The sequence below is a fragment of the Lottia gigantea genome, assembly GCF_000327385.1.
Source record: "Lottia gigantea unplaced genomic scaffold LOTGIsca_1, whole genome shotgun sequence".
NCBI lineage: Eukaryota > Metazoa > Mollusca > Gastropoda > Lottiidae > Lottia > Lottia gigantea.
Window position 1 is genome coordinate 2,667,320 of NW_008706746.1, and position 15,992 is coordinate 2,683,311.

Here is a 15,992-nt window from a genome sequence, read left to right on the forward strand (position 1 = left end):
TTCATGACTATGTTAAATTACTATTACTTTAGTGCAATGATTTTGAAACTTGACTCTGGTTTACTGAAACATTCCGTGATATGAAGTTGCTTTTCTTCCCAAAACTTAAATAGAACTTAAATTACTAAACCCGTTTTAATGAATAGTGCACATGATCTTATTTTGTTCAAATCAATGTCATTTTGACCGAATTTAAATTGATTATTGTAGCGTGTTTTGTTGTTTAGTGTACAAATCTTTCATTATAAGATAACCACCATTTCTATAGTCTTCCTTACAAATATTGCCACGGTATATAAGAAGCATCTCCTGATCGTTCCTTCTTTTAATATAAGTCTTATTCAAGTTTTTAAAATGGAGTTTTCTGTGGGTATGTATTGAACATCAATCAATAGATATCTGCAATTGTTTTCATATCGACTAAGCAGTAAACAAAATGTGTTAAGAACCGGATTTCCGTACTGCCTTGTTGAAATCAGAACATGTGTGTAAATTTGACCAGTTATTAAACTTGATTTGGCACGGATATTAATAGACTGAAATTATAAAACATCTTTGCACATTTTGTTGGGTAATTTTAGGTTGAATTTATATTGAATACAGAAACATCATTTTGGACATCGAGCACGATTGTATTAGATAAAACTCTAAATGGTTAATAAAATCATTGGTTCCCACACGGACCCGGTTCAAGTTTCATTTATTTATTGGCAATAACTATAACAGTAACAAATTCTGTTAGTCAGCAAATCGAAGACGTTGCGTGTTCGAAACTATTTCAGTAAGAATGGAAAAAGACTTTTATATATAATAGACCTTTTGATTGATCTTTAATATCAAGAATAATGTCACAGGTCTACAAAACCAGTATCTCTTTAACCCACAGTCTTTAATGTTTTATCATATAGCCTATATGATATGCAAGACAGATAACTATACATGTGCCGTACGTTTTCACAACACTGGACTGTATCAAGATATGCCCAATGTTCAGATGTTTAATACTCTATTTCATTTGATTCATGTTTGGAAAATTGGGTTCATTTTGGAATAAGGTTGATTTAATGAACGATTCAACTTGTGAGATCTCATATAAAAATCCACAATAACATGATTTCAAAGGTGAGATGCGACGCTCTACCTTGTACCACCCATACAGGAAAGAATAAAGTGGGCATGAACCAAAGAATTTAAACGTTGAGCTGAAATCTGTGTTTGTGTTATACAAAGCATAGTAACTATGTCCGAAACACGTGATGCTTCTCCGCTTCTCTACAATTTCCGAAAAAATACTTTATCAAAATATTTCATGTCACTTTATTGCCAATAATCTAAGGCCCGTCTTTTGCTCGGAAACCAGCGATTCTAACTAGGTCATTATAGAGAGTGATTCTAAAAAGTTAATGATCCGAAGCGTATCTTGTCAATGATAATAACGGTCAGACAGTGGCAATGTTTCTTTTAGCGGAAGTAGTTTTACATTGGAACAATCGATCTTTGAATACCCACACGAAATAAGTATGTTATAAAAAGAAGTGATTGGTATGTGGGTTGGTTTCGATCAGATGTCGCAAGCTTCATCTCATCAATCACGAAACATCCGAAGGTACTGTGTAGTTTCTGACTGAACTATATTTACTACTATCTTGATAAATTAGTCTCCGAGGGCTTTCTTATTTTGAAATGTTGTCATTTTCTCATCCACAAGCGTTAAATCTTAAAGCATCCATGACACTTAATCCTGAAAACCATCTTGGTAACCTTTTGTTTCCCATAGTTCCCACGTCACTCTTGCTTTCATTATGAATTTATAATATATACTAATAATAGTATAATACTTGATGACTATGATTGAAAGTAAATCCTGTTTAAGGCAGATAAGTAGTCTGTGGTGTGTAATTTACACAGTTTGAGGTTTTAAAGGAAACAGTGTCTAGACTTGAAATAACTTCTGTTACCAAAATCATCGATATCGCGTTGGTATTACTCTGACAATGATGGTTTTCGCTGTTAATATTTTCAGTCACGTGATATATTTTCGTGATATTTAATTAGTCGTACCGCAAGTCTAGTAATTTAGTAAAATATTCTGAATAACACATGCCATCTTCTATTCTTGTTAGGTTACTGGCGTCCCTCGTCTTATGCACTACAAACAAAACTTGGAATACTATGTGTTAATCCTGCTATAAATGCTTCTGGTTCCGATCTTGGTTCATTTATGTACCATTCGATGGAAGAGGGCATAACCATAACAGTTGTCCCTGTGATGTAAATTGTATAAGGTCACTGCCATTGGCCAAGATAATCCATGATCAATTGTGACTTCCTTGTTATTATTTAATTATTAAATAATCATGTAATAGAATGATGAAAACCTTGTTATCAGTATCAACATTCCTTTTTATATTCACCAAAGTTCAACTTCAAGCGATTTTAACAAGACAGATCTTATTGTGTCGAAACAGTTTGTACTTTCGACTTTCAATAGCGAAGACGGTGCGACAATTGCTTTAGAAATTGTATTTTCAATGATGATCATGGCATTGTGCTCACTTCACACCGAAAATCCATAACAAGTTTTTTTTTTTGCCAATTAGTAGGTTATGCATTATTATGGTGCGAGTCACTGATACTGAAGGCAACATACACTGTCTGAAAGTCTATATATATCCGAAAGCGCAAAACAGAACTTAATTCGGAAGATTTTCGGATGTCAAAGAATAAAGGCGTGTTTAGTTCTGACAAAGAGTTCCTGCATACCTACATAGAGCAGTCTGTTTTAATACATGAAAAGGGATAATTGGTACTTGAAACTATATCAAGCCTATTTTGTTTATCTGTTTTAAGTAATTGTGAAATGATATTATATATCGTTTCCTATACTTTCCACCAACATGTTCAAATGTATAGTATCTATCACTGCACGAGAACAAATCTTCTCAGTAAGGGAAGTAACTCGTATTCTACTATCAATCCTTAAAGTTATGAGGAAGAAATTTTCAACAATACTATTACAGAAAGAGTTTCACAAGTTGAATAAAAATATCACAGCGAGTTATTGATTGGTTGTATAATAATTGATTTGATAGTATATAATTAGGTGACACAATTCAACAGATATTCTAGATAGTAGTCGATTCATAGACATTTTTACGACGTATCGATTTAATCCTCTTTCTACTGCAAACAGAACGACAATAATACTTTTATTGAGGTCGTTTTTAAAATTTTTTAGTTGTCTTGAAGCTGTCTACATATAGCCTATGTTTAAAGTTCTGTGCAATAATCAATTTAATTCATGTTGCAAATATTCAATATGAAATTTTCACTAAATTATTATTTTATATCTTCATGGCATAAGAATTTCAATTGAAAGTGGTGATGTTTCTTTAGAAAGTTGGGTAAGGGTGGAGTTCGAGACTTTCATTGGAATAACTTGGGACTGTTTACAGCAGTACTCAACATTCCAAAGAAGTGATTGCAATTCATAAATTCGTCTGTACCCTTCCTCTCACTTCCAAATTGATTGCCTATATATAACATGAGTCATGAAAGGGTAAGGAGACAATAGATATAGTCAGCAAACTGACAGTTGAACTTTCTGATGAAAAGATCTACAAGATATTCCCTCATGTCTTTTATATTCAATAGATCTAACTGTTCTATCAATACATTAGTATGCATGTCTACTAGCAATGTGAATCGGAAACTGAAAGGTCCAGTTGACCTCTATCGATCTGATTCTCCAGCCAGACATCAAATTATTCTTGTTTCAATCCACAAGAGTTGACAATGCTATCTATCTATATAGATATATTATATTCCGTGAATCTGGTCGCGAATTTTCCTCATAAAAGTCTTGATGCCCTCCGACGAATAAGGGAGTTATGTCGATATTGCAACTTGCAAAAACTGACAACAGCTAGATTTCCAGCGACTAGCAGCAACTATTGGTGGCGGTTGACCTTCGCGCATCAAGTGCGACGATTTCGATGAGATGCTTAGAATCGACATTCGACCCACAGTGAACTAAATCTGAGACTTATTACATTCCATACGCCAACACTGAACCGACTCTTGGAAGCATTGGCCATGGTAGGAAATTCCGTCCTACCATGAGAAGTTTCAAACCCTAGTTTAATACCCTAGCAAACGACAGTACAACTAGCTATGTGTGCAATGAATCGATTAAATCGTATGAATGTTTGACAATACTGTTGTATGGTACAACTAACATGACATTCGTGAAGATTATGTTAATTTATAATGCTTTCTCCAGTTACGTGTACTTTAAACACTCATTAAAGCATCAAGAATTTTAACCTAGATCTACACTTCACATGGAAACGTGGAATAATGAAATAAACAATATTTGCTGCATCAGTTAAAGTAATTTATCCAGAGAAATATATTGACAGATAAGATGTCTGTTTTGGTTGGTGTGAATCTCAAATCGATATTCTACAGCAACTTGAGAATGTATCATTATTTCAATTATAGTGTTTGAAGATGTCAAGAAACAATTACCATATCTTTCACGTATCAGTGTTACATTTTTCTCTTAACATCATTTTTATTGTATTATCATATAGCGACATTCACACTAGTGTTTCCTGTTTCCTGATAAGCATTCTGATCAGATTCTGTTGTCTAAGTACATACATAATACTTATAACCAGAATAATAGTAACATAGATGATACTACATAAACATGTATAATTATGTGTATGTGACCAGATTGCTCAAAGTCTCTATAACACAGGTCACAGAGTACCATTAATAGTTAAAATTACTAGGTGAAAGAAACTGACACCAGCCTTCGAATTTATAGATTTTCTGATTTTAGAATCCTTTCAGACCGACACAAAACTCAATGAAATAAAGTCTTAAAATAAACCAGTCTGTTACTGTTCCAACAAAAATGGGCGAATTATGAAATCTACGAAGGAAGTGCATGACAGCACTAATGTGTTATTAATGACGATGTCATTCTATGTACAATTCAGTTCTTCATTACGATGTACATGAAAGTGCAACGTTGAAATCGATGAACTCTCTCTGTAAATTTACAATTCTATCCTGTATTCCTATTCTCATTTACAAACCACTTACACAATTATGATCTATTTCGCAATATTAGCTTTCTTGATAACATATCACCACTACAGCCAATAGTAATTAGAATGGATATAAAAAGAGGCTCTTGGTTGGAATTAATCGTAGCAACGACATGAAAACGTATTTATATAATTCCAGCAAGCTCAATATCGTGTAAGGTAATTGGAACATCATCAGAAAATCAAAAAAAAAAGATGCAGTTCGTTGGGACTATTTGTTTTCGAATATGCGTGCACATAAACATGTTTTAGTGATACCAAGAGCATTCCTAGTAATAAAACATGAGACTCGACTGAAGGTTCCATACCATAAGGAACCTACCATTGGTTATCAATTGGAACTATAGAAAGTGTCCATACTCATTGTGCTCTTTGTTTGTCTGCGAGAACGGGTGGGGTTGATCATTAATCGTAGAATGAAAACGTTCATACTGACATATAGCTTTCTGTCCACATCACTTCTTCTCAACTTACTCCATCCCCTATAACTAAGTTAATAATAATTTATTATGCAAATCAATTCAAAGACGTCGAACGTAAAGCCTTCATACTTAACCTCAAAAGTTCTTTAGTACCGACAACCTTTAAAAAACGTCATCGGAATCAAGGCATTGCATGAAAAGTTAAATATAGCTCAGTCGCCATCTTGTTCCTAGAGGATTATAGAACGCACACATATAGAATTAAATAGAAATGGATCAATAAATTTGTTATGGGTTGAACTATAACTTCTATTATTATTCTAGATCGCGCTGCAAGTATTTGTTTTATTTTAGAGAGAAAAAATATATTTATTAGTACAGTGAAAAATCAATGCTTTTTCTCATTCCGTGGTTTCTTAACAACTTATCAAGTTGTGACTTCAGTTTTATTACTTTTGATACGATGCTATTTTCACAGTGTTAAAATCGAATTTGCTTAACCAATATCAAACTTCCATGCCAAAATCTATTTTAAGATTAAGATACAGACTGAAATGTTTCTTCATTTTCATTCAAACAGAAACACAATAAGTGTTATTCAATACTTTAAAATATGAGATAGCAATGTAACTTTCCTACACTCATCCCCGCTTCCTATCTAGTTATTTTAGATTAAAGCCTATAATATGAGAAATTGAAAGTATTCCCACATCTATATTTGATACTCCATACAGCATATTTTTTATTATCGTATTCAGATTTCTTAATAGTATGTTGTTAAAGATCTGCATCTCCTCCTCTTGTATGGTTTTCATCAATTGAACGAGTTGGAATCCATAGGGTGTAATAATATAAGCATAATGGTGTTGCAAGTTTCGTTTCTAATAACAATTCAATACGCTGTTAACTATTCGTTTATGTTTTGTATCTTTTGGGATTGTTACACATTAACACTGAAATCAATTGAGATATTTAAAGCAATGTGTTGATAATATTTACATAGTATCAATATATTTACGTTATATGTGGAATTAAGTCTGATTAATGATATAAAATTATAATTGAAATTAGAGATTGATCGTACCAGATAAGTATATGATAGGGCTTTATCCGGACACGCACTAGTTGACATATTCTATATAATATATTGATTGGATGTTGTCTACTATCTTGTCAATAGCTATACCGATGTTAGACTTTCACTGGAATTTATGTTAACATTCATCTTTTAATTGAGATATCAATTTTATTACGAGAATAAAACTCAGCTTCAATATTTTCTTAGATATGGGTATACCTGTGGCCGATAATTATGAATTTTCACCTACGAATGCAAACATTCATTTTTATTGACCCATCGATGTAAAATTCCCTTTCAATTCATTTGTTATCTAAACAAATAGTATTTTACTTTTGAGTATCATTATAACTAAGAAATATCAGTTGGCGGGTTTGCTAGAAATGTTATTTTTACCTATGCAACTATACGTTAATTGTACTGCTATGCTCTTTAGATTTGAATTACTATGCTACTGACATACATACTATACGTCATTGACCCCAAATATTCCCCGCTGTGGAGAGAAGATTTTCTCACAATACAGAGGTATATTTTTAAAAGATAAAACAAATCACCAGCATAAACATTATATTATTTGACATTCGCAGTGACTTTGTGGAACCACTTCGGATTAGGTGGTACTTTAAGACAGGTCTACACGGTGATACTGGTTGTTTGAGCTCATAAGTGTTGGCCTCAGACTGTGCACGTCAATGATTTAAACAGGTGGAAACAGAAAATTGCCTGTGGGATAAGGTGATAAGGTGGATTTAAAAAACCATTTTAAATGTCTTTCTTGTCATGGCTTAGTAGTATTGAACATCAAAAGCAAACTTGAACTCTTCAAAATGACCGAAAATAGAGTACTCTTCCGCCAATAGTGAGCACAGTTTAGTTCTATCCAGTCGAAAAATATGTCCTTAGCTATATAGAGATGCCATATTTACAAATCTAGTCGCAGTCTTCATAAAGTGAAGTTTTTAATAGATGTAATGTGTACTTCATGCCATTGGGTTTAAATTATAATAGCGTACTCATTCAACTGATTTAGAAACGTTTGAAACAATGTAGCTATCTATTGTTCTCTAGAACAATCCCTAAACATCTGTATAGACATTGTTTCTCCACTCACAATCCATCAAATATTGATGTGAAAAGATTCTATAATTTTATAATTCCAAACAAACTTCATATATAGTGAACAGCTCATTTTAACGTCGTTGATATATTTGGATCTATGTAATGGCGTTATCACTCTTTTCGGCGCCCCAGTTACCAAAGTCTTTAAGGTAAGACAAAGATGTAAATGGTCTTTTTCTTTTTGGTTCCAGACACAGGGTTAAAAATGTTTCAGATATGATTGTCATCCCCAAGGATTTAGTCTTGACGATGTTGACGTACTACCTCGGTTTACAACATCGTAATCTCACTCGGAACTGCAAATAATAAGACCATACTTAAACTTTATAAGTCCAAAATATTTAACATATTTGCACAATCGTGAACATTTTGGAAGTCAGACATGAACACACTAAACCTACTACAGTACTACGGTATTCTATAAAGAACGTCATAAACCTAATCGTCTGGATTGACGAATTCGATTGGATAGTTCGTTCGTTCGCTCGCTCACATTTCAAATTATAAATTAATGATATCGTTGTGTATGTTTGTAATGATCTGAATCCAAGTATTTAAAACTCTGTTGTAATTATGTCTTAATTGTCGGTTTTCAGCTACGGGATGGCTTTGTTTTCAATGAACAATTTATCCACTTCTATAGGAACTATGAATTACTCTTGTAGGTAGGTGAATAGTTCTGTTAAAGTGCTCTGAGCTTTAATTTTTAATGTTGATTGTATCCTGAATTGAAATGTAATAACATACAAAGAGATAGTTTTGTGAACGACATTGTTTAGCGACGTCGCTACAAGTGTTGTAGTCTTTTCAGAACGGGTGTTCCCTATAGCGAAATAGATTTTGACAATTTGTTAACAATTTAAATATCAATATATTGACTCTGTAATTATATATTGGGGATCAATAAGCAAAACTTTGGTGCCGTTTCTGTGGAACTACCCGGACAGACGTGGAAATAGTTCCTTAACAAGTCAATTTAAGTCAAATTGCACGAGTTAAACCCGTAATGCGAAAAGTTGTAGACGTTCCCCAACTGCTTCAAGTCGAAAACTAGTAAGCGAATTGGCACCGATGTTCAGACAAAATTAGTACTGCGGTAGAATAGAACTATAATTCAAAATTTGATGTGAATGTAGACTACGTAAAGAAACAGATTCGCTATCTGTTTGATCATGAATATTCTTGAGACTGTCATATATCGAAATAACATAAAGAAATATATACTTCAATTCCTAGTTTGGGGTATTTTCGAAGGAATTATGCGAGTTTCCAGTACTTCTGAAGATTTTTAACACCCAAATCAAATCCCGAAAGTGGCGAATCTGCCCTTTTAAGTAATGACTGAGTGAATTTGTTGTGACAACGATTTCATGACAGTATGAAGAACGAAGAATCATTTTATGACTTTCAAACATTCTTAACGTAGACTAAATATTAAATTTTCTCTGGAGTTCTGTATAGACGTGCATTCACATGGATGTAATGGATCTTAATTCCAATTCAAGACAAATCTAGGAACTAGTGGCCATTATCTCCTGATGAACTAGATTTAAACGAGAATAAAAATAAAAGCAATTAGATAAAGTAATTATAGGAGAGGCAATCAACTACAGTTGTTTATTGGTAGTAAGGAATAGAAAAATCTAGGAATCTATATAGTTCATTCCAAGACCTTGACTTATTGATTGCTGTAGTATTGTCATCCGAGGCATTATTCCTATTGTTCTATCTTCAATATCTTTCCGATGTATTCTTATATATAGAGATGAAGAATTTGAGTCATTAAAAGACAAAGCTGAATTCCATATTATAAAATCATACCAGAACACACAAATTTCGGGTTTCCTGGGGCCCATCCTCAAACTATAAATGAAAAAAAGGATATCGTGAATGTAAAAAATATAATATATTTGAAAAAACTATTTTGAGAGCACACATGCACATTTTTCGTAGGTTACACCATTTATTATCTGTAAATACTCCTTTCTCCTTTGAATGACAAAGACTAAATATTCTGAACTGAGTAACTGCTACAGTTGACAGTTTCGGGACAGACAATAGGTTTCCTCTTTACACTGGAAGAAGATCGACCTCGAGTTCTCCATTTAATTGAAATCGGGCTTGACAGTCCAATCTAATCAAATCACATTGGAATTGAGAAAGAAATGGGGTTACTTTATGAGGAGACTATTGGTAGTGAGAATGGAATTAGATTCTAGTAGATACTAGACGTTTGTCTCCTAATATCTAGAGGTCGATGGCAACTTTGTATCTTGTATCTCAATGTAGTTGTTATTTTCATTAGTGATTTCTAATTATCTAGAAAATCTTGGCCTAAATAATCTGCACTTCTGTGACATTGTGTATATCGGTATTTTCTTAATAACGCTTCTAGGTTTTAGGTCAGGCTTTATCATACGTTGCTATTCCAATTTTCGGTTATAATGTTACAAATGCTGTTGATACAACACGTGAAATAACATCTAACCGTGACTAAAGAACAATGCTGATGCCTGTGCCTGTGTCCGAGAGTCGGCCCAGTGTCGACTTTCACCCCTAATACCTAGAGCTCAATATTATCAATCGTTGAATGAAAAGTTTTGCATCGTTTAATATCGCCAAAAACATACTTTCTTTGTATGTCACTGTAACCGGTGCATAATAGGATCCAATCAGATTGTATAAATTCTTACGAATAATATCTCCTATCATATTTACTGATACGATCCAGTGGCGAAGTTCCAAAGATTACATTCGCGATCGGCGATCTACAAAGATTACGGTCTAAATTATTTTCTACAAAGACTAACTTTGAAAAAAGTAAATAAGATAAGAGATATTATACGTAAAATTACTTCGATTTTATAAGATTAGTCATTTCTACCTAAGAAATGACCACGTGATTTTAGGAATTTATACAATCTGATTTGGATCCTATTTTGAACCAAATATAGCGCCATATCTTAGAGAACATTTTCAAATTTGCACCAAGGTATGTCTATGGTGTTACCAAACTACATACGTTCCAATTATTACTAGAGATTTAATTTGTATCATTCTACGAAAAATATGTATGTATTACTTGTCCGATATACCATAGATTGTTGACAAGAGCCAGGAAAAAGGAGGACAATAGTCCTATTTATTAGTGAAAGAAGTAATTACTAGGAGTTGCTTTTCGTAGAGGATTAAAGCTATGTATATCAATGATCTAGAACTATTGTATAGTGTGTCCATCACATTATTCTACACACGTTAATACCAATGAAACTTATTGATCGAGTTGGACTGACTACTAGTAGAAGAGTCTTCTATTGCCTGGATGACGTTACCTAGGCACCAATGTAAACTGATTAAGACTTATGTGCTTGACGAAGCAACGTATTATAGGAATAATGGTTTGATAAGCGAGGATATGATTGGGTTAAATACCCACATAACATAGAATTCTTCATTTCCTCGTACTACAGATATTAAGAAATTTAATTAAGAGAGATATATGGTTGAATTGGCATTCTAGTAAATACTGTTATCGCTTACAGTGTATATTGACACAAACTTACAGTGCATTGTTACAATGAGCGCAAAATGTAAATTTGTTGTTTTAAACATCATGGAATTAGTCTCCTTTTGCAACAATTCATCATCACGAAAGAAATATGGAATGATGTAATGTATATATATACATATATGGTAAAGTCATGTATAGCCTACATCCCTTAGAGACTTATCTGCAGTGACATGAAATGAATGTTACACAGTTACACCAACCATACAATATTACCCCTCACCCATCTGCAGAAGATCAGCAAACATCAGCAAAAACTATAAACAAACAACTACTAATATGGAGACTAATGGAGTTGTCTAGTTCGATCGTCAGTCATCCTATTGTTCACCATATTACAATATAATCATAGCTCTTATAATCAGACAATATTGTAGATATCGTCAGCGATTCAGAAACTTATAGCCAGATTGTATTTCGGATCATGAACTATTCACAGTATACCATGAATCATTGATATATCAGACATAAAGAGATAAAGGCATCTGACAGAATGGGCTAATTTTTATGTCTTTGTGGCGTTGACCGAAGCAATCCTCGCCGGCTATTGGCTATCGGAGCAGTCTTTATCTCACAAATCTCAAAATTTCTCTCTAACTTTTCTAACGCCTTTTTAGAAATAGTTTTTTGCTCCCAATGTTCCTAGCAGCACGATTAATCTGTAGCGCCGAATCAATTGTATCCCACCAAACTCAAATATATTCTCGACGTCTTGCTACTATAACAATAGCAAGCCGAACCTGATGGAGAAAAGATGGTTCTTAAGTTAGAAATTAAGGAAGAACTAAAGAATCGCGAGCGTCAATGATATGGGGAATGTAATCTAGCATTCATAGATAAAATTGAATGATTAGCTTTCTACTTAATTGAAAATGTATTCTCTAAATCTGTAATATTAGGAATAGAATAATTTTGTGATCGAGATTTCCCAAGTTGGTTATATATATTCCCTTTGTCTGACCTTTTCTATGGTTATTTAATGTTCCTGTGTTTATATGCTACACTTTGTTGTCATCGATTCCTCCATATTATTCCAAGATAGAGTCTTTTGAACTCAAACCGTTCTGTCTAGCGATCTAACACAAACATTATATTTTTATACTAAATTAAATCGTAGTTCCTATGAAGCCGTTTGCTTTTAGATTCAAAGAACATTGACGTTGTAAATATAGCTTTTCTTGATTTGATCAGTTTCTGAACTGCGTTTGGCCTCAGGCGTTATGTTTGAGCTCAACAACACTGATCTGATCATTTCTAACGTACCTTTAGATGGTCTAACTAAAGTGAACCCCACTTGATACTTTGACAAAAGGGTTTCTTTACCTTTACGTGTTCTTGCAACTTCTCTCGTGTGTTTAGGTGCAAAAATGAGGTTCGGTTGGTTTTCTTATTTGGTAATAGATAACTTAACGGTTTGGTTTGTAATTTCTTAAATGTCACGCTACCATTCTTTAACCTAAAGCTTAATACTCCGGAGAATTTTAACTCCGCTACACAATTTGTACCGTAGTAGATTTCGCTGAAGCAGCAGATGTGCATACTCATTTCTCCGGAACAGTTCATGCCACGGCGACTGGGTTTATTAACTATGCATCCATTTGGGAGAGAATTTAAATTGTGTAGGTGTTTAACATATTTAATAATCTGCAGGTTGTTTTACCGTATGGACTATTTTCGACTTCTATGCTTTTAATGAATATATGATGTTTCTTGTTACAATATGACCTGTCATAAATATCTTTATAACATGCATTTAGTTTCTATTTTTAAATGTCATTTATTCAGAAACATTTCTTTTGAGAAAATATGTAGTACTCAACCTTTGATATGGTTTTCTTTCAAATAGATGAAAGAAAACCATAGCAAATTTAATTATCGAATAAGTTTATCAGGACAGTTAACGGTTTCACATAATATCTCGAATTACGTTTAAGATTTTTTATATTCCATATCAATACATCTCATAAATATTCATGAAAATTACAAATATTCAATACGTCCAAAGGTCACGTGATGGATAACAATATAAGTGATTCACTAAATATATCTCAGTAAATTAGCCTCATATACTCTTTGAGGTACACTGAGTTTTATTGTAATTAAATAACGCATTGTTTTGATATATTTTATAGATAGTGTATAGGTCATTCCTTAACTTGCTTTGATTCTGCGCTCATTTTAATACCTTTCAATACACGCGCCAAATAGACGCGAGATGGCAGGCGAGTCTGTGGAATCAATACTAACTACATGTAAGGATTTCACTATGGACCAAATAGCCTTTACATTTTCTTTAAAAACTCATAGCTTCCAGCGAATAATACAAATGCTTTAAGATTTTTTGTAATCTGAGTCGTGTTGAGAATGCATGAAATCTTAGACGAGTTTCAAGGAACTACAGTCATTTGGACAGTATCAAATGAATGGTCGTTATTAGGCCTTATAGTGTAGATAAAACGTATTCTGGAATCAAGCTTTAATATTGGAAGATTTCTCGGTCGTGTTCTTGTGACACTAAGCTGTATATCTTAAAAATATTTCGATCGATTTACTGTTTGTAGGAAGATTCAACTCATTTTGCCTTACACTTTCAAGTTAATTTGAATCTTTTCAAGCTTTACCAGTCGGCCTACGTGCCTGTATTATAGCATCTGTGTAGTGTTTTAGATTTTTTGTGACTATTAAGGATGACACTTATCAGCTCCTAATCCAATTTAACGATGACACAAATGTGTGGTTTTTATTCAACTCGTGTATTGTTTTCTCGGCAAAGATTGATGCTTTCTGTGCTTGCTGGTGATGTTAGTGGTTGTTCTTAGCGTCTGAGACATTTTCATCTTAGGAGTTTTGTGGGTAGAATTTGTGCTAGTGGTAGTGCGGGAGAGAGGAATATGGAAATTTTGGAGAATGTGATGTGTTTATGGTAAAGAGTCGACTAAATCAGTAGTTTATGATTTTTTTGCTTGGAAGTATATATAAAATATAAAGATAGGCCAGCTTTTGCTTTGCCTTTCAACCCCAATTTTTCGATGATTCAGGTTGGAACTTGCGCGGTAGCAAACGAGTAAGTTATAACTAGGAAAATGTGATTTGTGTCCCGTTTCATTATTTTTTAACTTTTAAATATTGTAAATCTTTCTCTTGGTCTCCAAATTTCTGACAGAATTCTTTCATTTTTCGATTGACGGGCAATATTTACATTTTAATCTTGAAAATAGAATAATTCTCAAATAATAAGTCGCTTTAACGATCAGTGTCTAATAATCACCCTGTACAAACTAAATTAAGTCTATATACATCTTTTTCTTAAATGTTTGCTACAAAAATTAATCGTAATCGGAAATCGTTGGTGCAAAATTAAGGCAGTTAGGGCTTATCGCGACCCGAACGAAGTGATATCTAGTGTCTATCGATGTGAAAAACGGTTGCCTCACCAGTCTGAACATAGTTTTTGTAGAAAAGATGTTGTTACAATGCACAGTTGGCCTCATGATAACTTTTGATCACAGACTAATGAATTTATTTTTAAATGTAAATTTAAGTTGACTCGTGCCTCCCTAGACTATAATTATCTTTTCAAACAAAAATCACTCGATTTGTCGTCTCGTCCCTCGTGGTCTTAGCTCCAAGTATCGACTGTCCTATTTATAGAATCGATAAAATTTAAAACATTTTTCATAGAATAAATTGGTTTAGATCAGTTTCCAAATATTCGATCACGTTTTTAATAAGTTAAAATCTCTTTTAATTGTTCGTAAGTAAGAATATGGGAGGCTTTATTTAAGTCAATCATGTCTAAAAACATCCTTTTAACTTCATTTGAAAGAGTTCGGTTAATATGCTATATCATCATGGTAAGCTATTTGGCGTATGACGTCAAGCAAGTTAGAAGCATTAAGTCGAGATTTAAAACTACTACGTTGGATGACGTCGAACATGATTCTCTAAAGACTTGCCTCACATTTATATTTGACGTTAGGACCTAGAAATTGAAATTTACTGCTTACGAGATGAAAGGGAACAAAATGTTATTAGTAAAGTCTAATTTGCTTTCATCGATTCCGAGTGGAGTTAATCATTTTGAAATTATTAGCTATATACTTTTAAGCACGGTTTCCAGATGAATTATTTTAGGCTTATTTGCACACAAACTCGTTCTTAATATATAAATATAACTGGACATAAATGAAACAAATAATCTTATACAAAAAACTATAATAAAATAATATCATATTAAAATTAATAATAAAACAAGTAAAAAATGTAAAAATGATACTGGAAAAAAAAAACCTTTAAGAGTTAAAATATCAATCAAGTCAGTTTTATGTCGTGAGAAAAATGTGCATAGAAAGTTGTAATATCTCTCATAATTTCAACAAAATTTATTTAGCCGCCATATTGGATTTTGAGAGTAATGATTATAGAAGATCTAAAATAATACATAAATTCTAGTTGTTGATCTATAGCTTCGGTCTTGTGTAATTTTACTGCTGGTGGCCTATCGATTGACTGTTGGTACAATATTTTCTATTGCACTTCAAACTGCCTAGGGCTTTATTATTAATTAGGGAAAAATGCCAAGGTTTATATTAAACACTGCAAGTCTGATGACTCTATGGAACAACTGAATTTTATCAATCCAGATTCAAATAATGCGCGGGCCTCATCGTCAAATATAGACA